General features: G+C 42.3%; 1 protein-coding gene across 10 annotated transcripts in view; it reads right to left on the bottom strand.

The window, feature by feature from the left end:
* Positions 1-27,707, bottom strand: part of atp2b2 (ATPase plasma membrane Ca2+ transporting 2) — a 249,752-nt gene that overhangs the window by 109,543 nt on the left and 112,502 nt on the right. The gene's annotated exons all lie outside the window — the stretch shown is intronic.

The following is a 27,707-nucleotide window of genomic DNA, read 5'->3' as shown; positions in this document are numbered from 1 at the left end:
GATGGTGGCGTGCCCAGGGGTCGGCGAACCCCTACCAGCAGCTTCTCTCTCTCTCTCTCTTATCGCCCTGTCCCTGTTCCCAGGTCCCGTGGAGGATTCCTACCAAGGCCGGTGCCCCGCTGGAGGACCGGACCTATGGCTGAGCCTGTTCCCGCACCCAGAGCGCTGCCTAGGGGAACAGCCTCCGCCACTGCACCTCCCACACCCACGCTCTCCCCACGCCAATCGCTTGACCCACTTCCTGCCATTGGGGCGGCGGGAAGGACTGGGCCGGCCTGTTGGCGTTGCGGGGACCCTGGACATTTTATCGACCGGTGCACCGTGATGGAGGTGGGGACACTGGTCAGGGTCCCTGACACACCGCAGGCTGCCCCCGATCAAGCTGGGTTGTACCAAATACCAGTGAGTATTAAGGGGGGTACCTATCAGGCTTTGGTGGATTCAGGTTGTAACCAAACCTCCATCCATCAAAATCTGATACAACCAGAGGCATTGGATAAGAGCCGCACGGTTAGGGTTCGGTGTGTGCACGGGGAGGTGATGGATTACCCTTTAATGCCAGTCATTATCCAATTTCGGGGGCAAAAGCATAGTGTGGAGGTGGCCGTTAGCCAACACCTCCGGCACCCGTTAATTTTGGGGACCAATTGGCCGGGGTTTCAAACACTATTGGGACATTTGTGTGCGGGTGCTTCTGGGACAAAAAGGAAGCAGGAGAGGGGAGGGGTCGCTCAGGTTGGAGAGGCTGTGCCGAGACCCTCGGTACCTGTCCCAGAGGTTCAGAACGCGGTTGAAAGAAGGATTCTTTCAGAGCGTGATGACTTTCCTCTGGAACAGTCCCGAGATGAGACGCTTAAAAATGCGTTTGACCAGGTCCGTACAATAGACGGGCAGCCCCTCCAACCCGACCGACCACCCTCATATCCTTATTTTGCTATCATAAAAGATAAGTAGTATCGGGTGACCCAGGACACCCAGTCAAAGCAAGATACAACTCAGTTATTAGTTCCAAAGAGCCGTCGGGAAATGCTTTTCCAGGCGGCTCACTGTAATCCGATGGCTGGGCATTTAGGGCAGGCAGCTACACTAAATCGTTTAATTACCCGATTTTTCTGGCCGGGCATTCACGAGAACGTGCGCAAGTGGTGCGCGTCTTGTCGCGAATGTCAGTTGGTGAATCCACCGGCCAACCCAAAAGCACCTTTGTGCCCTCTTCCCTTAATGGAGGTCCCCTTCGAGAGAATTAGAATGGACCTCACCGGGCCATTAGAACGATCTGCACGGGGGCATCGCTTTGCATTAGTCCAGGTGGATTATGCAACGCGATACCCAGAAGCAGTGCCGCTTCGCAATATTTCCACTAAAAGTGTGGCGAGCGCACTGTTTCAATTAATCTCCCGGGTGGGAATCCCGAAAGAGATTCTCACCGATCAAGGCACGGCGTTCATGTCACGCACTATTCGCGAACTGTACGAATTATTGGGCATTAAATCGATTCGCACCAGCGTCTATCACCCACAAACAGACAGCTTGGTGGAACGTTTTAATCGCACGCTAAAATCCATGATTCGTAAGTTTGTGCGGGAAGACGGCAAAAATTGGGATAAGTGGCTAGAACCCCTCTTGTTCGCTGTACGCGAGGTCCCCCAAGCCTCCACGGGGTTTTCCCCCTTCAAGCTTCTCTATGGGCGTCAGCCCCGCGGGGTGCTGGACGTGCTTAGAGAGGTTTGGGAGGACGGACCTTCGAATAGCAAAAACGAAATTCAGTATGTCTTGGACCTGAGAACAAAACTCCACACTTTGGGGCGGCTCTCTATGGAGAATTTGTTACAGGCTCAAGACAAGCAAAGTCGGCTGTACAACAGGGGGGCTAGACCACGCAAATTTGCACCGGGAGATAAAGTACTTGTATTGCTCCACACATCCAGCTCTAAATTACTCGCGAAGTGGCAAGGGCCGTTTGTGGTCACCTCTCGCCGTCCCAAATCACTGACATACGTAATTTACATGCAGAGTTTGCTGATGTGTTCTCGCCCCTACCTGGTCGGACAAATCTCATTCAGCACCACGTTGAGACCGAACCGGGCGTAATAGTAAGCAGCCGGCCGTATCGTTTACCTGAACATAAAAAGAAAATAGTTCAGGATGAATTAGAAGCTATGCTGGACATGGGGGTAATAGAAGAATCAAACAGTGACTGGGCAAGCCCGATAGTTTTAGTGCCTAAAACCGACGGCTCCGTCCGGTTCTGTGTGGATTATCGCAAGGTGAATGCCGTGTCGAAATTCGATGCGTATCCAATGCCACGGGTTGACGAATTACTTGATCGGCTCGGTACCGCTCGATTTTATTCGACACTGGATTTGACAAAAGGGTATTGGCAGATCCCCTTATCTCCAATATCTAAAGAAAAAACTGCCTTCACGACACCGTTTGGATTACACCAATTTGTAACCCTTCCTTTCGGCTTGTTCGGGGCTCCCGCAACCTTCCAGCGCCTGATGGACAGAATTCTCCGGCCGCATACTGCATATGCCGCTGCTTACTTGGATGATATTATCATCTATAGTAACGACTGGCAGGGGCATATGCAGCATTTGCGAGCTGTCCTCAGGACGCTGCGAGGGGCGGGGCTCACCGCCAACCCTAAGAAGAGTGCAATTGGGCGCGTGGAAGTAAGGTATCTGGGCTTCCACTTGGGTCATGGACAGGTGCGTCCCCAAATTGATAAGACCGCAGCAGTTGCGACCTGTCCGAGACCTAAGACTAAAAAAAGGTTAGACAGTTCCTGGGGCTAGCTGGATATTACAGAAGGTTTGTGTCTAATTATTCGGACCTTGCTAGCCCGCTGACTGATCTGACTAAAAAGGAAGCACCAGATACTGTCCAGTGGACGGAGCGGTGTCAGCAGGCCTTTACTCAAATAAAGGCTGCTCTATGTGGCGGACCGCTCTTACAGGCTCCTAACTTTTCTCTCCCTTTTTCCCTACAGACTGACGCGTCGGACAGAGGGCTGGGCGCAGTCTTGTCCCAGGAGATAGAGGGTGAAGAACGGCGGTGCTGTACATTAGTCGGAAGCTCTCGAAGAGAGAGACTATGTACAGCACCATTGAAAAGGAAGCTTTAGCCATCAAGTGGGCCGTTCTCACCCTCCGCTACTACCTCCTGGGTCGAGAGTTCACCCTCTCTTCGGACCACGCTCCCCTTCAGTGGCTCCACCGCATGAAGGATACCTAAGCGCGGATCACCCGTTGGTATCTGGCCTTACAGCCTTTTAAGTTCAAGGAGATCCACAGACCGGGTGCACAGATGGTTGTGGCTGACTTCCTCTCCAGGAGGAGGGGGGAGAGGGGGGAGGCTGCAGGCCGGACGGCTCCCCAGCCTGAGTCGAGCAGTGGGGGTATGTGGCGAGGGGGTCGTGGTTCAGCGAAGTCTGGGGTGCGAGAGCAACGACGGAGCCAAGCGGTGAGTAAGTAGGTCAAGTGCAAAATGACGAACACCTGTCTCTGATTGCAGTAATTGGCGTGGGGAGACCGCATAAAAGCCGGCTGGTGCAAGAGAGCGGAGAGAGAAGGACTGGGGACTCGTGCACGACACGCTGAAACGCTGAAAGTGGGAAGAGTGTTATTTTAAAATATTGGAAAGAGTTATATTTTAATATAGTGGAAAGAGTATTCTCTGAACCTGAACGAGGTTTATGTTAGAGCGCGCACAGCGCATTTCTTTTGTTTCTTGGACCAAATAAAATTGTACGAGTCCCAGTCACGCCGACCCCTGTCTTCTTCCATCACACTAACACTGAACCTTCACTATACAGCAATAGCATCCAGCTGCAGCCCCGCAGACTCACCTCCGGCTAGACACCACTGGCTGGAGACCAGTGGATAGACAGCCAACGTCATTTCCATTTTCTCCGTCATTTCCGTTTCACCGCTAATTTCCGTTTTCACCAGTGGATAGACAGCATTCTTTGCAGGCTTATTTGCACACGTCTTTTCCGTATTGTCATTTTACTTTTATGACTTGAAATATAATATAAAAGCTGTGTGCAAATTTAAATATGATCTTTATCATATCTCTTTACATAAAACAATTCTCAATAATATACTTATAACAACAATAATTCATGCATACTGCATTCACAAGAACCACCTTGAAAATATATATTGTTCAGATCATATCACAATATTTAGTGACTTAAATTCAGTCCTAGATCAATGGACTATAACGTTTTGTCAATACAACAGACTTGTACATGTTAATTGACCACAGTTTTTTGCCTTGCCCATTTGGATATTCAATTCTTATTTTTTTTTTGTAAATGTAACCACTTCTTTTTTTTAAATATACGTAGATTCACATGATCAGACAATTTACCAAACAATCCAGATCAAATTAACACTTCATGGTTTTGCAGTATTTATTGGAAATTACACAATCTAATAAGTAAAATTAGTCAAATCGGACCATCAGAATGAAGATGCCACAGTCAGGCCCGTAAGGTTGTGGGGGAAGTCCCTATTTCAAGAGAAAATAAAACATGAACAGTTCCAAATAAACTATTGCACACTGTGCACACCACACCTCATTATTATTTTTTCTTACCGCTGACATCTGCATGGCGCGTCAAATTTGAAAAGTGAATGACGATACGGAAATGACGTCAATTTGAAAAGTGAATGACGATGCGGAAATGATGTCTGCTGTCCATCCATTGGTGTCCAGCCACTGGTGTCTAGCAAGAAGTGAGTCTGCGGGGCTGCAGCTGGATGCCTCTCGCAAGCAGCGGCAAAAGCCAGCAACCAATCGGAATATAGACGTCCTCCGCGCTGGCTGATTCCGGAGAAACACACGATGTAAACTTTCGTTCCTACCAAAACATTAGTTCAGATAAAATGGAGGAGAAGCTAATAATCGCCGTTGCTGGGTTTATGATTTGACGTTGTTTGCTTATAGGGACCAGTTACAAAAGAACGAGGCATGGGATAAAATAGCGGGGATAGTTTACATTTTTGTTCTTAAAGTTTAACTTATTTTAACTTGAATGACGCGTTTTTTTAAAACGCTGTGACATGCGCGAGACGCGGCAAAAGACACGAAGCTCGAGCACACAGTCTAGCGCGTGTTTACATAGTTCAATAGAAAAGCAGTGAAGTGGAATCCAAAAACACCAATCTCATGTGACATTTCATGTTGTGATTTTTTTACAGTCTATGATTGTGACACTTCTCTTCTCCCTGCAACGTCAGAGCATCCAAAGCGTCAACAAGCTTCCCCGTACTTTTTGACAAGCGTACTTGACAGGGCGTCCAGAGCTTCTTTGCCGCTCAAGTCGGCGGCGGTGTGAACGTACGGTTATTGTAAAGTGTTACTATGAAATCAAAGATATAAGTTCCTTACAATTTAGAGTTGGTCATGGACTTAAGATTTCATTAAACTAACTGTTAGATGTATTTCCCCTTGCACTTTTATTCCTTGGATAAAACCAATGACATTGTCACTCAGAATGCGTCTGAAATCGAGTTATACTTTTACTGTAGTTAAGAATAACTCGCATGCTGCAGCAACTTTAGAGTAGCATTGTGATGGTAGGATAAATGTAATTTTCCGTATTAATAGCTTAAAAGTTACCTGCTGCTCGTTTGAAGAGACTCGCGCGAACTCCTGCGTAGTGCGTACCAGAACCATTAAATGCGTATGAGGCGCTGCGAAGGAAACTCCGCCTACCACTTCTCCGCCAAATTTTTTTTTATATAATATTTGTTTGTATTATTATTGTTAGTGGCAAGGGTGTGTAAGTGTGTTATTTATAATAATAATAATTATTATTTACAATTATCAGAAAAGGGCGAAATACATTTTGAGACAAAAGGGGCAGGGGCTTGAGCAGTGTTTAAATCTAAAGAGTGTGTATTACAAAGCACACAGATGAGTGTGTCATGTGATGTGCTTACAGTGTTTTATGAAATGATTAAATCAGCTTTAAGATGAAGGAATAAAGCGAGCGCTAGAAGTGGAGTTGACCTCATTACTCACTGAACAAGTGTGAATCGACAAGCTCTCGGGACTTATGAGACCACTGAATGAATATCATATTAACTAGGGTCTAAAACCAGGACACACACACACACATCATGAAGCGCCGTATATTCAGGACAAATATAGACCGAGTGCAGGGAATAAGTGATGAAAGATTGATTTCTGCACTTTCAGTGAACATTAGGTCACTCCAAGACAATCTTATCTTTTGCTATTTATACAGATGCAGCTGTAGCTTTTACACATTTTCACTTACATTATTTGCATATGCTTATGCTGTTGAGATGACATTCAAAAATTACCCTTTTAAAAAAGCGTGAGAGAGAGAGAGAGAGAGAGAGAGAGAGATAGAGAGAGAGAGAGAGAGAGAGAGAGAGAGAGAGAGAGAGAGAGAGTGAGAGAGAGAGAGAGAGAGAGAGAGAGAGAGAGAGAGAGAGAGAGAGGACGAACAGTATTGCATATTTGAATGCCTAGCTTTTTCGCTGTGGTTAAAAATAGATCGCCATGGAAACCCTACACAGAAAGCACTCTGGGTATTGGCTGAGAACTGAAGCACATGGTGCGAGAACATCTGGATTTATGCACATCTGTACAGCACTGCGCTCACTTTGAGACTACAGTACCAGCAAGTGAAGTAAAAGATCAATCAATACAGCAAATGAAAGGGTAAATGCCATATTTAACGTATGTGAGGCTTTGAGGAATAGACAAATAGTCTGCTAAAAAAAAAATGCTCAATGAATAAATATAAAGGTGTCGTGAAGGAGAAAAAGATTTTTTCTGGATTTGTTACTACTCTATCTCTATGTATGCTGGGAAAAGTATGCATGAAAAAAAGGAATTTCCATGTTGCTAGTGACAAATTAACTGAAAATTATTAAAATTTTGCTTCTAATGGTTTATATGTATATGATAAGAGATATGAGGGACATATAAGAGGTTTTTGTACCATTTAAACATCCTGTAAGTTTAATAGATTAAAATATCCTCCTCATTATAAACAAAGCATTATTTTAATCAAGCTCCAAAAATGGCTCGTTTTGATATTGCAGAATCTGTGACGTCACACAGGGAAATACATTTGCATACGTATGCCCTGTCTTCTTTAAAGGGGTCATGAACTGCATTGTTTTGTAGTTTTATAATGTTTCATGGGGTGCACTTATATTGTTAGATTATATTAGAAATACAAGCCATTTTTCCTACCCTGATTTTAGCCCTCTGGTTAAAACGCTCTGTTTGAAGGGGCGTGTCTCTGTGAGACTGTAAACGCCCACTGCTGTGATTGGCTGTTAGACTTCAGTGAAAACGCACACTGCTGTGATTGGTTGTGATTGGCTGTGAGACTGTAAACGCCCACTGCTGTGATTGGCTGTGAGACTTCAGTGGAAACGGCCACTGCTGTGATTGGCTGTGAGACTGTTAACGCCCACTGCTGTGATTGGCTGTGAGACTGTAAACGCCCACTGCTGTGATTGGCTGTGAGACTTCAGTGAAAACCCCCACTGCTGTGATTGGCTGTGAGACTTCAGTGAAAACGCCCACTGCTGTGATTGGCTGTGAGACTGTAAACGCCCACTGCTGTGATTGGCTGTGAGACTGTAAACGCCCACTGCTTTGATTGACTGTGAGACTTCAGTGAAAACGCCCACTGCTGTGACTGGCTGTGAGACTTCGGTGTAAACGCCCACTGCTGTGATTGGCTGTGAGACTGTAAACACCCACTGCTGTGATTGACTGTGAGGCTTCAGTGAAAACGCCCACTGCTGTGATTGGCTGTGAGACTGTAAACGCCCACTGCTGTGATTGGCTGTGAGACTGTAAACACCCACTGCTGTGATTGGCTGTGAGACTTCAGTGGAAACGCCCACTGCTGTGATTGGCTGTGAGACTGTAAACACCCACTGCTGTGATTGGCTGTGAGACTTCAGTGGAAACGCCCACTGCTGTGATTGGCTGTGAGACTGTAAAAGCCCACTGCTGTTATTGGCTGTGAGACTTACGTGGAAACGCCCACTGCTGTGATTGGCTAACATCTCTAAGTATCACATGTGGAACTCTCTCAATAACTTTTAGCACGTTTTTACCATTACAGCTCTCAAGGTTAACTAATCGTGAAAAGTGTTGATTATAGCATATTATTTAGATCTATAGCATAATATTTAGATCATTGCAACTCGGTTTCTGCACACTAACGAATGCTTTCATCATAACTAACAGTGCAAACACAATGTAAATAAGAGATTCGTTAATTGACCCTTCGCTAAGCCCCGCCCTCCCTAGTTACTGTTGCTATGCCTGACAAGCTTTCGTGCCTGGCACGTCTATTACAGTGTGTATGCGCCGGTGTCAGACATTCCCGATGAGATAATTAGTAATTTTTGGCGAACATGTGAAATATCTGAGCGAGCAAGACAAAAGGGACTGCAGTGTGTATTCGAGGGATATATCAAAGACATAATATGCAACCGATTACAGAATAATTTCATAAAAATTGAAGCTAAAGCCTACAGTCCCAGCGCAAGCAACAGCCGTCTCATACGCTGACCATTCAAATGGGAAACACACAAATTGAGGAACAGCTATGGTGGTGCCCAGCAGGGTAAGTGAAATGTGAAAATAATCTAATAATGATAAATCAAACAGTTTATACATAAATCTTGTGGAATAACACTAACACCGGGAGAGCCGCGATCGGATTGGGTTAAATTTACTCAGTCAGGGGTAATGTTAGTAGGCCGTCGATAAACAAAATGCTGAAATATATTTTAAAGTATGTGAGTGAGCCTCCGTCTTGTCTTTAAGCGTGTTATTACACGTTAAAATATATGCATTATGAACAAAGAACCGTCATTATTTCCAAGCAATAGGTGTTTTTGTTAATCCTGTGGACATGTAGTTGTGAATGGGGTCTCCCACACTGCTGATCCATCATTTCTCCCCTTGGCTTTTAGATTTTCAGGAAGGAAAAAAATTCCACTCCCCCGTCCAAACTTTTAGGATACCGGGTATCAGATTTACACAATCCATACACACACTGCTTCGGCATGTTTCCCTCGCTGGAAAGCTTGCCAGACCTCCCGCACCTAGTTACGGTTGCTAAGACACGATTGGCCAGTGGTGGTTTTCGGGCGTGGCTTAGCGAAGGGTCAATTATAACAGGAGTTTTGGAGAGAGTCCAGAACTCAGTCACTGATAAACTCGCGGTGTTTGATTGACAGCTGAACAGTGATTGTAAAGGGAGCGTTCTTTTATCCCTTTCTGTATAATTTAATCACATCTTAAATAACAGAATATCTTCATCCTACTAAGAGAAACAATGAGAAGTTGACCATTAAGTCACTCTCTGGTTTAATTTACTGACACATAGACGACGAACATCTGACTGTACATGGATCATTTCATATGAGAAATCACTAGTCACAGATCAGGCATTAGATTTAACACGGTTACGGTGTTAATGTACCAAATACAAATAAATAATGCTCAACTGAGACATTCACATCTTGCCATCTTTATCACTTGCTATAGTTCTAGTTGTAACCCAGTAGTAACCCAAATATGGTAAATATTTTAAATAGTGCAAATATGTCAAATGTGTTTGTGTGTGTGTGTGTGTGTGTGTGTGTGTGTGTGTGTGTGTGTGTGTGTGTGTGTGTGTGTGTGTGTGTGTGTCTGTGTGTGTGTGTGTCTCGGTGGGCGGGGCTAAACAGGCAGTGATGTCAGAAGTAATAATCTTCTGATGTTTAGCCACACTATTACGTAATAAAGTGACACAACCTGACGTTTTGTGAGACTGGCTTCAATATAAGCTGTTTTTAGGCTAACAAGAATGTTTTGAGTTCTGAAACTTGCAGGAGGTTTTTATCGTCAAGTCACCTTCATTTACATATAGCGCTTTTAACAATATAGATTGTTTCAAAGCAGCTTTACATTGATAAGAGGAAATTACAGTAACAGAGATTGTTTGGCTTTACAGCAGCTCTAGAATAAAGTTATTGTCCAGCTAAAGTTAGTTTTGATCGATTCACTTCCATTGCAAAGATCATTAGTCAAAAGATCAAGGGGATTTTGATTTCTCAGTTCTTGACCCCATTAAATGAACACGGTCACGTTAACGGATGGGAAGTACTTTACAGTAATCACATCCTGCAGTGTCAGTTGTGCAAGTGTTCTCCTATGTGGACACATTCCCACACACATGGGCTGATAAATTAATAATTCTATACTTGAACTTTAACACATCGCATCACACACACACACACACTTAATATTTCGCAAGGTGTTTTGGCCTTTGCAGGATACAAATCGCTCTTTGCTTGTAGTGTTTTGTCCAAAACTAGTTTCTATGGCATTTTGCTGAATCGATATCTCTCGGTAATAGAGGTGTGTGGATTCCTTACAAAAACGTAATATAGAAAGTGCTGTGACAAGACAAGTAGACTTGTTAACCTTAAAGAACAACAGAGCTTTTACCATGACCAACATTTATCTAAATTGAACAATCTTTCTGATTTTAAATTTATATACTGTATAATTATGTTTTATATACTGTATAAAACAACCTTATCACTGACTGAATGAGTATTGAGTGTTTTCTTTAAAATTATTTGGCTACATGGTCAAAATTATGTTACTTTACAGTAACTGTCTAAAATCAATTATTTGTTTCCACAGTTTTGAAAAAGTATTACAAATAAAACAGTATCAAAACAAACACTAAGACAAGTGCAGGAGCACAAGCATAAAATAAGTATCAGCCGCATTAAAGTCAGCATGAAACAAAAGTCAAGCAAGTCTTTTCTTCTCTATGAGTGAAACACTTCTGTAGCAAGTGTCTAGTGGTTTGTGTGGCTGGACACAGTGAGACAACCTTTGCTTGGAGAGAGCCTTTCCTTTCAGCTTCCCACCATAACAGACAAAGAGCTGGTCTGTGGTCCTGAAACACTGCATTCTGTCTACATAGGCGTGGAGAGCGCGTACTGGACAGAGCAGTGCCAAGGCTGGGTCTGCCTCCTCCAGGGGCAGCGCTTGCAGGTTCACCACCTGGTCCCGGAAGGGAGTGGTAGGAACCTTGGGCACATATCCGAGCCGGGGTCTCAGGATCACGTGAGAGTAAGCCGGCCCGAATTCCAGGCACGCTTCGTCAACGGAGAATGCGTGCAGGTCCCCTACCCTCTTGATGGAGGCCAATGCAACCAGGAGCGCTGTCTTCATCGACAGGAACTTAAGCTCCACTGATTGCAAAGGCTCAAAGGGAGCACTCTGCAGGGCAGTTAGAACCACTGAGAGGTCCCAAGGGGGAATGCGTGGAGGCCGAGGAGGATTCAGTCTCCTTGCTCCTCTCAGGAACCTGACGATCAGGTCGTGCTTTCCAACAGACTTATGCTTCTGACTCCATATGAGGAGGTGGCGAGCGAGTTGCGACATACGGCGGGAGCGTAGACCACCTTGATGGTTGATGTACGCTACAGTGGCGGTATTGTCTGAGCGGACTAGTACGTGTTGGTTCTTGAGCACGGCCCGGAAGCGGCACAAAGCAGACGTACGGCCAGCAACTCGAGGCAATTGACATGCCAGAGGCGACGGGGTCCTGTCCAGGAGCCCGCGGCAGCACGTCCATTGCACATGGCACCCCAGCCCGTGGAGGAGGCATCTGTCGTTACAACAACATGCCGCGAAGCTCGTTCCAGGGGCACTCCGGCCCGTAGAAAACTGAGGTTCGACCACAGGGTGAAGGTCTGACGGCAGGTCGGAGTAACTGTTACTCGGAGGGTGCCGTGTTGCCATGCCCACCTCGGGACTCGGTCGCGAAGCCAAAGCTGAAGCGGTCTCATATGAAGCAATCCGAGCGGCGTTGCCGCGGCTGCAGAAGCCATATGCCCCAGGAGCCTCTGAAAAAGTTTCAGTGGAATCGCACTCTTGCCCTCGAACTGTCTCAGGCAAGTCAGCAGTGACTGCGCGCGCTCGCTTGTAAGCTGCGCGGACATGGCGACCGAGTCGATATCCATACCGAGAGAAGAGATCCTCTGCACGGGGCAAAGTTTGCTCTTTTCCCAGTTGACCCGAAAGCCCAGACGAGCTAGGTGCTGGAGCACTAGGTCCCTGTGTTCGCACACCTGGTCTCGAGAGTGAGCTAGGATCAGCCAGTCGTCGATATAGTTCAGGATGCGAACCCCGTGTTCCCGAAGGGGGACAAGGGCTGCCTCGACGACCTTCGTGAAGATGCGCGGAGACAGGGCTAGCCCGAAAGGGAGAACCGCGTACTGGTATGTCTGCCCCTCGAAAGCAAACCGTAGGAACGGTCTGTGTCGAGGGAGAATGGAGACATGGAAGTAGGCGTCCTTCAGGTCGATTGCTGCAAACCAATCCTGGGGCCGCACACATTCGAAAATGCGTTTGGCAGTGAGCATCTTGAACGGCAGCCTGTGAAGGGAACGGTTCAGCACGCGCAGGTTCAGGATTGGCCGTAACCCACCGGTTTTCTTTGGGACAATGAAGTACAGGCTGTAGAAGCCAGTCCTCATCTCGGCCGAAGGGACGGTCTCGATCGCACCCTTCGCCAGCAGGGTAGCGATCTCTGCTCTCATGATAGGGGCGTTGCCACCGACCAAAGTCGAGCGGACTCCCCTAAAGCGGGGAGGAGACCGTGCGAACTGAATCGCGTAGCCGAGCCTGATCGTCCGCGCGACCCAGCGGGACAGAAGGGGAAGCTCTAGCCAAGCTCCCAAGAACTGTACCAGCGGGGTCATACGAACCACAGACTTCCCACCGGTGAGGCAGCAGGGCGGAATGACTGGCCCAGACGTGGACGGCATAGCGGCCCGGTGTGGGGGCACAGTCATTAACAGCGCCCTGACAGAGGAGACCAGGGAAGGAAGAACGTTCCACGGGGGTCTGCTCTGCCAGGGGGCTGGCGACAGAGGCGGATGAGAGCGGCATGGTCCGGGGACGGCGCGCACTGTCAACCGGCTCTGGAACAGAGGGGAACAAGGGGTGCGCGGCTCGGGGGCGCGCACCGTGTCGTCCGAGAACTCTTTGTGCTCAGGGATGGAAATGTCACTTCTTTCTTTAACCACATTAGGTTGCTGCCCACCCGTGGGTGAGCAGCGGGGAGTGGAGAACAAAAGATTCTCCCCCGGCCCTCCACCGGGGGAAGGAGTGGTCCTGCTACAATCTCCTGTGAAGTAGAGATCATTGAGTCTCGATCTAAGTGTTGCGATGGTCATGTTCCCACAGAGAGAACATGACTCATCCACGACCGCTGCTCTAGCGTGATTAATGCCCAAACACACCAGACAGCGCTCGTGCCCATCAGAATCAGACACAAGCTGACCGCAACCAGCAGTGCACGGGCGAGGCATCTTATAAAAAAACTTGCCGCGTGCAAGCTCTTTTTGTGAGAGAAACTCAGTGCTGAAGCGCCCGCGGAGAACACACTTGCTGGCAAACAACGCTCAGATAAGCAGGAAGTGTGCACTCGCCGGGAGATCGCCGTCACACCAACACTGGAGAGTTGCTCGTCTCGTAAGAAGCTGACAATCAGAGATAGCTTAGGGAGTGAAGAATTACACTTGGCTCCGAAGCGAAAACATATCTGCATGTTGCTGGCTTCCTCCTTTTATACCCAAGAGGTGGGGCGAGGTGCAAATTCCGCAGACCCATGGTCTTTGCCAGTGGCTCGTTTTGTAATACTCGAAGTTGATAGGCTTTCTAAGCAAAACCCCATTCGTCGTCATCCGACGTAACTCGGAGTGACAACGCAAGGGAACCGATAATTCTTTACATTTTAAGCCAATAACCGATATATTGGCCGATAAATCTAAATCCATATTTATGTCATTTTTGAGAGCCTGATTACAAACACAAAAGTCTCACCATTAAAATCCATGTCTCAAACGCACAATTATAATGATGTTCTCAATATAATTTAATGTAGCCGATATGACAGACTTGTGTTGCACTTTACTGTATTTTTCTTTTTTGAAGTGATTTCAATCATATTTCAAGCAGTTCAAAACCATCATGATGAACAGTCGCATCTGAAAAGTCTCAGCTGAAGGAAATAATGCACTATTTACCCGCTTTAATATATCTGCCAGATTTTCTTATCAGGCCGATAATGATAATATTAAAACTGAGCATATATCAGCAGATATCATCATTAATAGGGTATAATGTGATTCATGAGCTGGGCTTGAGTTACGCCTCTGTCCTCATGCGATTATGCTTCGGTGATTTTAAGGTGACTTACAAACAAAACAAGGAAGGTTTGCACTGATGTGATTAACACATGTAGTTCAGTGGAGAAGAACACACACTCACACACACACAAACTGATTTCAGCACAGATCTGGATCATCTCCTGATGCTGCGGTCCACACATTGTTCTTGACGAGGGCTTTTCCTGCTGAAACTGAAGCCTGTGAGTGAGAGGAAATAAATTTGATCTTTACATGCGAACGCCTCCAGTCCACCAGCGGTCCTGAAGAACAGCTCACAGATCCTCAAACCCACACACTCATCCATCCTGTGGAGGAACGACAGCAGCGTGGGCAGAGTGTGTGTGTGTGTGTGTGTGTGTTTATATTACATTGTAGGGACCAAATGTCCCCACAAGGATAGTAAAACCTGAGATCACCTACATTGTGTGGACCAGCCAGCAGTCCCCACGAGGGAAATGGTTTACTAAATATAATAAACTTTGAAAATGTAAAAATGCATAAAGTTTTCTGTGATAAGTAGGTTTAGGGGTCGGATTTGTGTAAGGGGACAGAATATACAGTTCGCACACTATAAAAACCATTATGCTTATGGAGTCCCCACAAAGATAGCGAACCAGACGCGTGTGTGTGTGTGTGTGTGTGTGTGTGTGTTGACCATCCTCACTCTCTCAGCTGGGATATCAGTGTCAGGTTTCTGATGTCAGGCTCAGATGAATCTCCAACACAGAGCTGTCGATCAACATTTACAGGATCCACAAACTCATGAACAACAAATGAGAATCAGCCTATAGAAAAACACTTTCCAAAACTTTCCCAAAGCGATGTAATATCACTGTCGCAGTGAACACAACTCACCAAAGGAACTTTAGGTATAGCTTTCCACAGCTGACAAAAATATGTTCCAAAACTGTTTTGATTATGTTTGCATTAAGTTATATATAAAAAATTAATTATGAATGTTCCCTTTTTTTCCATATATATATATATATATATACAATTGTACACACACACTCTTCATAATTATACGTACATCATACGTTATGTTTTATGTGTTTTGTATTGATGGTTTTGTCTAACTGTGTTTTGTCTTATGTTCTTCTAAAAAAAAAGTGTTTTTTTTTCTTTCTCGGTTATACGAACATTAAGGAAATATTCAATTTTTAATATAATGGGAACATTACTATTGAATGTTCTCATAAGTGGTAACATTTAAAAATGTTGAAAATGTTCCATGAACAATGTATAAATAATGACATTATTCCAGACCAGATAACTTCGGATGAACATTATTAAAATAATGTTGTTCATAACTTTGAGAGAACGTTCACTTGTCTTTAGTATGTGTCATTAGTGACAAAAGACACATTTTTGTCACGACAGATAGTGGAGAATTGGGTGGATCCAAATGCAGCAATAGTATAGTCAGGGCAATCTAAATCATCGTCATCTATGGAAGTAAAATATTTTCAAATGTTTTTGAAATAAAAAGCCTGTTGAATTGCACTACTTGAAAAAAAATAGGCATTGCATTAACCATGATTGCATTTTAATGCATTGTATTTTTAGGGCTTGCATTTTTATGGGCTGAAATTCAACATGGTTGAATATTTAAGCTGTGAATATTCCAAGTAAAAACACTTCAAACACATTTTCATTATTAAAAATTCAATAATCCATTCTCACCATTCATATTTCATTTCCAAAATATTCAAACTGTTTAAAAATACAAACAATAATACTCAACAGGCAATTTTCGGTCCATTTTATTTCGCTTTGCAAATTTGCTTCCACAAATTCAGTGGTTCAAATTCGACAGTAAATTCAACATTGACGTCCAGGAACTGCAGGAAAAGCAGTAGATTGCCGAGCATAATCTCCATCTGCTGTTAGTCGACCTCACCATCAGATGGTGCAAAAACATTTGACATTATTTTACTTCCATAGTCATCCATGCAAGCGCCATAATCCAAATAATCAGAATCGTAGTCATCCATGCCAGTGTCGAAATCCATTTTAATCAGTCCGAATAATAATATTACAAAACAAGCAAGAACAAAACGAGAACAGACAAGAAACAAACCTCAGCGTTGCAGCGTGACAAACAATACAATGACCCCGTGACATGAACTAACAAAACCAGGGTATTTATGCACATACACTAACAACATAAATGGGAACAGCTGGGTTCAATCACAAGTGATGGGAACAAACAAGGATCATGGGAAATGTAGTTCTAGAGTGAATGGATACAGGAAGGAAGGGAGCTCTAGTGGACACCCAGTGAAAACACAACCAGACACTGTGACACATTTTATCTTGTTAATGGCTGAGTAACGTCTCATGTTCATTATCTATTAAACTCAATGTAAGATCATCAAAATAGCTAAATTTACCCTGTCCTGTCACACTGAAGCCACTGCATCATCTTTATGTTATGTATTTGGTGTTGTATATGTGTGTATTGCACATAGAGCTGAATTAGTAGTTTATGCACAGCACTGACTGCGAGAAAAAGCAATTCAGTGACTCATATAAAAAATCAACATCAAACTACATTCATCCAATTTACATTCATGATGTGGCAGATCAAGTGAAATATAATGTTATAAGGTCAAGGACATTTCTATAGTCAATCTGAAGTTTTGAGGTAAAAAGATTCCTAATTAAATCAATGGATAGTGTCTGTTTTCACACTATACTTGATGGTACAGTAACATTTCTTGTATCACTGGTCTGAAATCTGATGATTAGACAGAGAAAGATCTATCAAGACACACAATCACACTAAGGTGACTCACAACATTGTGTTTGGCATGACGCACTGGACGACACAAGCAGTGGTGTGTACATTAAACACTGTGATATTTGTGTGAATGCAAAGAAAAAATCATCAGTATCATTAGTATTTGTCTTGTTTTCCAATGCAATTTTTAAACATCCCTAAAATGAGATATTAAGACTGTTTTAAGAGCTTATACATTGAAATTATTACTTTATTTGACCCTTTGGAAAGCAGTTTTTGCAGTTCACAGACCGTTCTGGGTGTGTTTCCCGTATAACGGCGTAACTCGCTGCTTAACTATAGCACGATGCATCGTTATAGTAATCAACTAGCAAATAACGACTGTTTCTCGAAACCGTATTGTCGCAAATTGGTTGTTCAACCACGTTGGTTAATGATGTCACGCATGTGTTCGAGTAATAACTACTTTTAAAGAATCTGTTTAAGATCGAATTAATGCGAGATGTTTTGCTATAAATTACAGACATGGCATCTGAGGAATATTTCACATTTTTCTCAGTTATTTTACTCTATTTCCAGATTCAATCATAGTCTCGTTCTAGAGCTCGTTCACACATGCGCTCTCTTCAAAAATCATGCTTTAAATCTCTTGAGAAACTAAAAGACGTAAATGACGTTTGTATGTATTCTAAATAAAAGATATACACTCACCTAAAGGATTATTAGGAACACCATACTAATACTGTGTTTGACCCCCTTTCGCTTTCAGAACTTCCTTAATTCTACGTGGCATTGATTCAACAAGGTGCTGAAAGCATTCTTTAGAAATGTTGGCCCATATTGATAGGATAGCATCTTGCAGTTGATGGAGATTTGTGGGATGCACATCCAGGGCACGAAGCTCCCGTTTCACCACATCCCAAAGATACTCTATTGGGTTGAGATCTGGTGACTGTGGGGGCCATTTTAGTACAGTGAACTCATTGTCATGTTCAAGAAACCAATTTGAAATGGTTCGAGCTTTGTGACATGGTGCATTATCCTGCTGGAACTAGCCATCAGAGGATGGGTACATGGTGGTCATAAAGGGATGGACATGGTCAGAAACAATGCTTAGGTAGGCCGTGGCATTTAAACGATGCCCAATTGGCACTAAGGGGCCTAAAGTGTGCGAAGAAAACATCCCGCACACCATTACACCAGCACCAACAGCCTGCACAGTGGTAACAAGGCATGATGGATCCATGTTCTCATTCTGTTTACGCCAAATTTTGACTCTACCATCTGAATGTCTCAACAGAAATCGAGACTCATCAGACCAGGCAACATTTTTCCAGTCTTTAACTGTCCAATTTTAGTGAGCTCTTGCAAATTGTAGCCTCTTTTTCCTATTTGTAGTGGAGATGATTGGTACCCGGTGGGGTCTTCTGCTGTTGTAGCCCATCCGCCTCAAGGTTGTACGTGTTGTGGCTTCACAAATGCTTTGCTGCATACCTCGGTTGTAATGAGTTGTTATTTCAGTCAAAGTTGCTCTTCTATCAGCTTGAATCAGTCGGCCCATTCTCCTCTGACCTTTAGCATCAACAAGGCATTTTCGCCCACAGGACTGCCGCATAATGGATGTTTTTCCCTTTTCACACCATTTTTTGTAAACCCTAGAAATGGTTGTGCGTGAAAATCCCAGTAACTGAGCAGATTGTGAAATACTCAGACCGGCCCGTCTGGCACCAACAACCATGCCACACTCAAAATTGCTTAAATCACCTTTCTTTCCCATTCTGACATTCAGTTTGGAGTTCAGGAGATTGTCTTGACCAGGACCACACCCCTAAATACACAGAAGTAACTGCCATGTGATTGGTTGATTAGATAATTGCATTAATGATAAATTGAACAGGTGTTCCTAATAATCCTTTAGGTGAGTGTAGATTGCACTGAATGTCATCTTGCTTATTTTGCTCAAGATCAGGATTTATTGACTCCACATGTCATTCAAACACTAAACTCTTCTAATCACAGCTTGAGATCTGTAGTTACACACACACAACTCTGCGATGCTGTTTGCGAATGGTTTCGGGAAACACCGACTAGTTGAACTGCTGATAACGACAGAACTCGCAACTATAGTTGGCTAACGATGCTTTCGGGGAACACACTCCTGAACAGTTAGCTGTCATATATGAGTGTAAGCAACCCTGTCCATTGCCAGTGTCTCTGAGAGTGTGACGACTCCTGACAAGGACCTTTACATTAGCATGACACCCAACACACCCTGACTGAAAGTGTATCATATAGAGAGCATAAACCCCTCCCCTTCCGGTGGACTATGGGACCTTATTTCTGAAAAATATTGTATGGTAGTCAATGGCGAGAGACAACAAATATTTGGATCCCGTTTGAATTGTGCCCTGAATTACACATATGTTTGTCAATTTAAAAGATACATTTTAAAGTCAAGAAAGTCACAGTTTGATGTAAAAATGTTGAGGTATAAGACTGTGAAAATACGTAATTACAAAGTCTACAAACCCAAAAGGCGCGCATGTGACGTCATACCTTTTCTCTCAATGAATGAAGCTAACTTTACTGAAGCTAACGTCTGTCATGTTTTCTATAGTCTAACGTTATAATCGTAACGTTACGCCGTCATGCCTGTGTGTTTTGTACCAGAATGCACACAAACGAGCTCAGTGACGTACATAGTGCGAGACGAGAGATGTAGTTCATTGAGCGATTTTCACATAAAACTAAATGTTACTCTTCTGTTTTAGGACAAACTGCGACTTTCTTGACTTTCATAATTATCTTTTAAATTGAAAAACATCATATGTGTAATTCAGGGCACAGTTCAGACGGAATAAAAAGATAAGTTGTCTCTCGCCATTGACTACCATATATATTCTTTCCAAAATAAGGTCCCATGAGCCGGAAGCGGAGGGGAGGGGCTTAGGCTCTCTATTCAGGGATGCCTCGAACATTATTAACATGTCTTCAAACTGTTAGAAATTCTTATGTTCATTCAGAAACTTTTCAGTGCAATAATATGTTAAGAGCTTTGTTTTGCGTGGCTGCAGTGCAAAGAGTAAAATGTAGCAACATAAAAAGGCAGCTTTAAAGAGGTAATATATCGCTGGCAGGATAGGCTTTTAATAAAGCTTGGCTGTCTATGCAGAATAAATTGGTGTTTGTTACGTTAGCGGCGTATTCTAGTTGTGCTTCCTTTCAGTGTTGCGAACTATTTTCAAAGGAAAATAGCTAACGCCTTCCCTAAAAGTCGCTAGATGATGTCATACGTCCAATTGCATATTCATGACGCCATCGTGTCGTACATCTCCAAATCAAGCGAAGGAGAAGTAGAAACAAGCGATAGAAGCATTGCTTACACACATTAGATGTCGAGAGATATATCATTTTTGCTAATTCATCTGTACCAATAACTGATATTCGGCAATAATCAATAGTTTTTCCCAGACTGAAAAGAGAAAGTGTCAGAGAAGAGTCTGGTTGTATTACAGGCTACAGGCCAAATAAAACTATCACTGACGTCTTGTGCTGTTTGTTTTGACACGTAACGCTACACGGAGATTTGTATTTAAAGCAGTGAAATGGTGTGCATACAGTGGACTACAGAATAGGTGTTCATATTTTGAAATGATTAATTTGCTGGCTAGATCCTGCATTAGTGAAGAACAGGCTGAGAGGATGTTAACATTAGTACTTCAGGAGCAATGTGAAATGTTTAAACAAAAACATTTGAAATGTCATGATTGTTATGGCCTATTTGCATAAGTTTATTTCCAACTGAGCACATTTATGCATTCATTCAAGGGTGATTGAGTTTTTTCAGTTGTGGCTCCCAAGTTGTGGATCAGTCTTCCCCTTCATATCCGGCTAGCTCAAACAATAGAAATGTTTAAGTCTCAGTTAAAAACTTAACTTTTTAACCATTGTAGTTATAACTTATTTTTCTAGTTTTATTTATTTCTACACTGATCTCATTATACAGTAATGTGAGTGGTATGTCTAAGAGTGTGTCATGCCTTCTTCTGCTGAACTTGATAAATGTTTTTATACATGTATGTTTTATTGTTTTAGTTAACTGTGAAGCACTTTGGCTAACAACGTTGCTATTAAATGTGTTGAAGTTGAGTTCATTAATCAAGTTGCTAAGTTGCATATTGATCTTTTTCTTTTCTTTTCTTTTCTCTTCTATACTATTTTATATCTATTTAATAAATGTAAACTGTGTTATACTAAACTGGGAAAGGTTCCAGCACTTGCATATTTGTGTCCTATTGTTAGTTTAATTGCTTCTGTTGCTCTCCTCATTTGTTAGTCGGTTGGATAAAAGCATCTGCTAAATGATTCAATGTAATGTAAATGCATATTTAAAGCTAGTGATCTGAGAATGCAAATGAATACGTCCATCCAGCCGAGAAAAACATATTTGAGTGTATCTGATTTTGAACACATCTGAAAATTAAAAAGTTTTTATCCATCCTATAATTTATATTTTGTTATTTTAACTAGATAATCATAGTGTGCTCTGAAAGAGAGCAAGAAAAACTGTATAGGTTCAATTTCGAAACTACAGTCCAAGTCAGGCCTACGAAAGCAAGAACACCCTTAGTTGATGCTGTAATAATATGATTTTGGCTGAACCGATTGTGTTTGTGTCGGAGGTTTCTATTTACAATGTGTTATTGCAGGGGTGATCAATCGGCCAATTACAGACATGTCCGTTGATCAGTGGCCAATCAGAGGTGTTTAAGTTAGTCTGAGTGTTCGTTCAGTGCTGATATCTGCATGTTCCCGAATCCTCTCATAAGTGTAGACACGATGCAAATAAGAAATGTATATTTGTATATTTTGTATCTGTTTTTATTTATGTTCTTTGGAGTGGTTGTTTTTGGTTCAGTTTAGATATCTTTTATTATTTATTCATATCGTTAATATATTAATATTGATATATTTTATTTACATGTACAATACATTTTCATGGTTCAGTCAATACTGTTTATTTATGTTAAAAGTTCAGCACTATTTTATTTTGAGTGTTATATTTAGATTCAGTATTCAGTATCTATTGTGTAATTAATCGGTTATTATCAGGCACTGCTCAACTTAGTTATCGGCTTCGGGAAAATCACACACGCAAGTTAACGCAATCATCACACATTAAACAACTCATAAATCAAAACGGCCTAACATTACTGAATGAAATGAAGCTTTGAGGTGTTGATGGACTCGATCGACTGTGTTTTGATTTTCGTTCTGAATCCCATCCAAACACGATTTCTTCAGCTTTTTGCTCTAAATTTTGCTTTTTTATGAAACGTTTATGAAATGTCGCTGCTGGCTTTTTGAATGATTTTTCTCATTTTAATTTCTAGTATTAATCAGCCAGGTTGATAAGGTTTCTTTTATCAAATTGATCAACATTACATGCGCTAAGTATTTTTCTGTGCCAACATTACCAACTATCCTTCAAGGTCATCCATTCAGGAACGTCTGTCTCTTGGAAGAGGATAAATGTGGCCCGGTATCTTATTTATAATATGTCTTCCTAGGGAAATGCTTTCTCCTTTTAAGAACGGCTGCTGGAACCAGGGCAGCACTACTGTCCTTATTAGAGGAGATTGTACTCCTTCTGAGCAATTCCTGGTGGGACCCGAGACTAAATATGAAGTGTCAGAGGGGAATGAGAACACGGACCGGCGGACTAGATTAGCGAGCAGATCAAGGGCACAGCTTTAGCTAACGTGGGACAGTGTTTAACTAGCTAAAAGCTCAAGAACCGGGTCCTTCAGCACAATGTTAAAGCACCGCCAGGATCGGTCAGGGAAAACGGTGGATCTGTGGTCGTGTTGTTTTCGCTGCTTGGTTCTGGGATGTTTTGCCAGCTCACTTTGACCTTCAAGTGTCTCTTATGGTTTAAATGCGGTGTCGGATTACATGGAGTGCCTCAGTCCCAATATGAAGTGCTTCTGTTTTGTTCTCATTTAATTGCTGTAAAAAATTGGCTGCATTTAGCGTTTGCTCTTCAGCGCTCCACTAAATGTGAGAGCACTATCAAGCACCAAGGTTAAAAGTCTCACATCTGTGCCTCAGGAGATACATTAGCTCTCGTTTGATTATGAATGACTCAGGAGACACATCAGGATGGGCGAAACGTGAGCGGAGAGATTAGTGAAACTGTCTACATTAATCCAGATGCATTTGAAAATATTTGTTATAAAACGCTCTCCGTCCACACTAGTGTTTTCAAGCGTTTTCCAAAAGTTTATCATCCACACTGAAACATCAGAAAACGATCATTTCACCTTAACACAGCGCATGTGTAAAACCTCAGAAAAGCTCACTGAGATGATACAGACGGAACAATAAATAATAATGTTATCGTGCAATTCTTCTGACAGGATCATTTTATTTAGCAGAATCTCTCAGCATTCACTGATGGTCCAGCTTGATCTCACTCACCATTATATGTTTGGTGTAAAACGCTAAAACTGCTCATGTTTCACCGCAGGACAGCAGATGTGAGTGAATTCTGTCATCTTTGCAGGACTGTGATATGAAGAGTGTGTGAAGTAACATATTTGAGCAACAGTGTGAGAGTGAATAGCAGATAACAGGCACAATACCGCTATAAACATGAATATCTATTGGTACAATATGCGTCACATGACTAAACTTACTTCATCTTTTTCAAATACCTCCGTTTTCACAGTCCACACTACAACACGAAAACTGTGTTTTTAAATGTATCCACTTAGGACAGCGTTTTCAAAAAGCTTTGTTTTCATTAATAAAAACGCTGTCTCAGTGTGTGTGGAAGGCCAAAAATGAGAGAAAAAGATGCGTTTTCAAACGAAAATGTATTAGTGTGGACGAGGCCTAAGTGTTGGTTACTTTTAAACAGGCTAATTCGGGTTAGGATGTGCACTGCGTCAAAGTGACTTAAATAGAAATGAGAACAGAGGAAAGCATGGGGGAGGACAGACTCTTCCAGACCATTAGCATACAATCGCAGCTTCGCATTGTCATAAAGCAAATCGTTGACTGTAGTTGCAGCTAGGACAAAAATGTCTTTCCCACTGTCAAAATAGGATCCCTTCCTCTGTCCTTCATAGATCTCCCTGGTTCTTATTAATTCTCAGTACCTGCACCTGGAGCTGAAGGCTTTGCATGTGCATCTATCCTGACGACAAGCACTAGCGCCATCATTATCTGAAGCAGGACGTCTTAAAGGAGAAGCTTTCTGTGTTTGGGAGGTCGCCAGGCTCCTCCGTATCTCGCTCAGCTCCCATCTGCCTGTGTGTGTGTGTGTGTGTGTGTGTGTGTGTGTGTGTGTGTGTGTGTGTGTGTGTGTGTGTGTGTGTGTGTGTGTGTGTGTGTGTGTGTGTGTGTGTGTGTGTGTGTGTGTGTGTGTGTGTGTGTGTGTAGAAAAGTTGGCGCTCTTGCGGCTCAATAATACCCACGTAATGTGTCGTAGCATCCAGGAGACTTACAGAGCAATTTCTTTATTCTGTTCTTGGTAACACTTTATTTTACAATGTCCTTGTTACATATGTTAACATAACTACATAACTAAATACATACATAACTAAATTAATAAATTTTTTACAACAAAAATGAACCATCACTGAGCTTACTTAAGCTGGACTGTGACGCTATTTTCTTCTAGAAACAAACTCTGTTGCATTATTTTCCTGTTATCTCTGTAAAGCTGCTTTGAAAAGCGCTTTATAAATAAAGGTGACTTGACTTGACTGTGTTACATGTACTTACCACAGTAATAACAGTAAATTATGCTTAATTACATGCAACTAATCGTTAACCAAACCCTAATCCTACCCTAACCCTATAGTAAGTACATGTAGTTGATTATTATAACTCAGTACTTAAATATATAATTACACTGTAACAATGACACCTTAAAATAAAGTGTAACTGAGTTCTTCCATCAGCCCAGTTTTAGCATCGACTGAAGCTTGATGGTTATGCTAAGGTAAGCCTAGAATAGAGGCAAAAGTATTGACTGAGAGCTCAGAGAAATTGAACAGGGATAAAGTTACACATTAGTGTTTGGTGTGTGTTCATTGCTTCCAACCCTGCTTGAAAATCCAGCTACAACTCGACGAGGGTTTGCATTGACGTCAGTTTCAGTGGCAGAAGAGCTGCTGTGTGACTGGATTTAATGGAGGAAACCGCGAAACCACGAGAAAAACGAACGATTATCAGTTTAAACTAAAGGTTGGACTTGATATAGTGTTTCTTACAACTTACCAAAGATCCAGTGATCCATGGATATTGACATGCAGCAGGAATCGTGTTTCTGACATTTATATGAGCCTGATTCCAACGCCGCGGAAATACAAAAAACAAATCTGCCTGTGAACGCTTTATATAAATACAATATAAGTCTAAATCCATGTGATCACTTATATCAACGATATACATATCATATCGCCAGCCCTAAAACTTGTGTAGTTTTTGTCAGTGTTTTTTTATAAACATCCAATTATGCAGAATAAACACTGGTAAATATTTAATTGATGAATTGTCAATACAATATGTTACAATACAATATAAAAGGGTATATTACTCCTAAATTCAGCATATTGACACACAATGATAACTGCAAATCCAGCTTTCTCTGCCTGGATCCAGTTGTTCTCTGCTCTGTAGCTTTCGTCAGTCTGTAAAAATATACCTCAGATTTCTTGTCAAATCTAGTTTTTCAGTCAATCTCAAAGCTCTTTCCTGTTTTAGATCTGAGTTGTGTGTTTTTTTTTTTTGCGTCATTCACGCTGAAAACCAATGCTGTCGCTCAGTGTTTCTGCCACTCAGTGTTTCTGCCACTCAGTGTGACGTCACACGCATACACACATGTCCAGGTCTCCAGCTGTTCAAAGCTGGGCATAACATGGTTCAAGCTGGTCCAAAGGGTTGATCAGTTGCTAGGGCGAGTAGATCACCCGCTTAACGCCTTTCTTCTTCAGATCCCATTGGTTTCTTAAGGTAATACATGAGTAATTTGTACTTTTTGTTTGGCCGAGGCGAACTTGGAGTTAGAGGTCATCAAATAGGGATACAAGTTTAACAAATTCTTGCCTCCTGGTTTACTGTAAAGATATAGATATAAGGATACCACGTGTAGTAAGTAACTGGCTTAAGCTGCTAAACATTGTGCTTCTTTTTCACGATAGTGTCTATAGGTCGACTTGAAACGGGCTGAACTGGTAAAGAATTGAAGAACGAATCCCAGATGATGGTGTATGATAGTGCTAAATGCTCATGTCTGTGTCCTGAGAGAGAAAGCCTAACTGCTCAGCTTATTAACAACACTCGATGTGACCATTTGTATTCATTATCGAGTCACACTTTAGGTGTCAGCAAGAGTCAGTCCAGCAGAGCCGAGCAACAGCCGGCTCTCCGAAACATGTATAAAACTCACACCAAACACCAAACATGTATAACACTCACACTAAACATGTATAACACTCACACCAAACATGTATAACACTCACACTAAACATGTATAACACTCACACCAAACACCAAACATGTATAACACTCACACTAAACATGTATAACACTCACACCAAACACCAAACATGTATAACACTCACACTTAACATGTATAACACTCACACCAAACATGTATAACACTCACACTTAACATGTATAACACTCACACCAAACATGTATAACACTCACACTAAACATGTATAACACTCACACCAAACATGTATAACACTCACACCAAACATGTATAACACTCACACTTAACATGTATAACACTCACACCAAACATGTATAACACTCACACTAAACATGTATAACACTCACACTAAACATGTATAACACTCACACTAAACATGTATAACACTCACACTTAACATGTATAACACTCACACCAAACATGTATAACACTCACACTAAACATGTATAACACTCACACTTAACATGTATAACACTCACACTAAACATGTATAACACTCACACTAAACATGTATAACACTCACACTAAACACCAAACATGTATAACACTCACACTAAACATGTATAACACTCACACTAAACATGTATAACACTCACACTTAACATGTATAACACTCACACTAAACATGTATAACACTCACACTAAACATGTATAACACTCAAACCAAACACCAAACATGTATAACACTCACACTAAACATGTATAACACTCACACTAAACATGTATAACACTCACACCAAACACCAAACATGTATAACACTCACACTAAACATGTATAACACTCACACTAAACATGTATAACACTCACACCAAACACTAAACATGTATAACACTCACACCAAACATGTATAACACTCACACTAAACATGTATAACACTCACACCAAACACCAAACATGTATAAAACTCACACTAAACATGTATAACACTCACACTAAACATGTATAACACTCGCACTAAACATGTATAACACATCAATCTAGTGCTCTTGTGCTGTCATGGGAAAGACATTTACTGAAGGCCAGTTGTGTCAATTCCCATGTTTTTATAACCTAAAAAAACCTCAGTGCATTCAAACTTTAAGGCCAGTTAGATTCACAATATGGCTGCATATAAAAATACATTATTTATCACAAGCCATACTCTCCTATATCACACACAGCTCTGTGTCAAAGCATCTAGCCGGAGAAGAT

This window comes from Siphateles boraxobius, unplaced genomic scaffold (genome assembly GCF_051911475.1).
Source record: "Siphateles boraxobius isolate OS27281-9 unplaced genomic scaffold, OSU_SipBor_1 5, whole genome shotgun sequence".
NCBI lineage: Eukaryota > Metazoa > Chordata > Actinopteri > Cypriniformes > Leuciscidae > Siphateles > Siphateles boraxobius.
The sequence above is the reverse complement of the archived record's forward strand: the minus strand, read 5'-3'. Positions and strand labels throughout refer to the sequence as shown.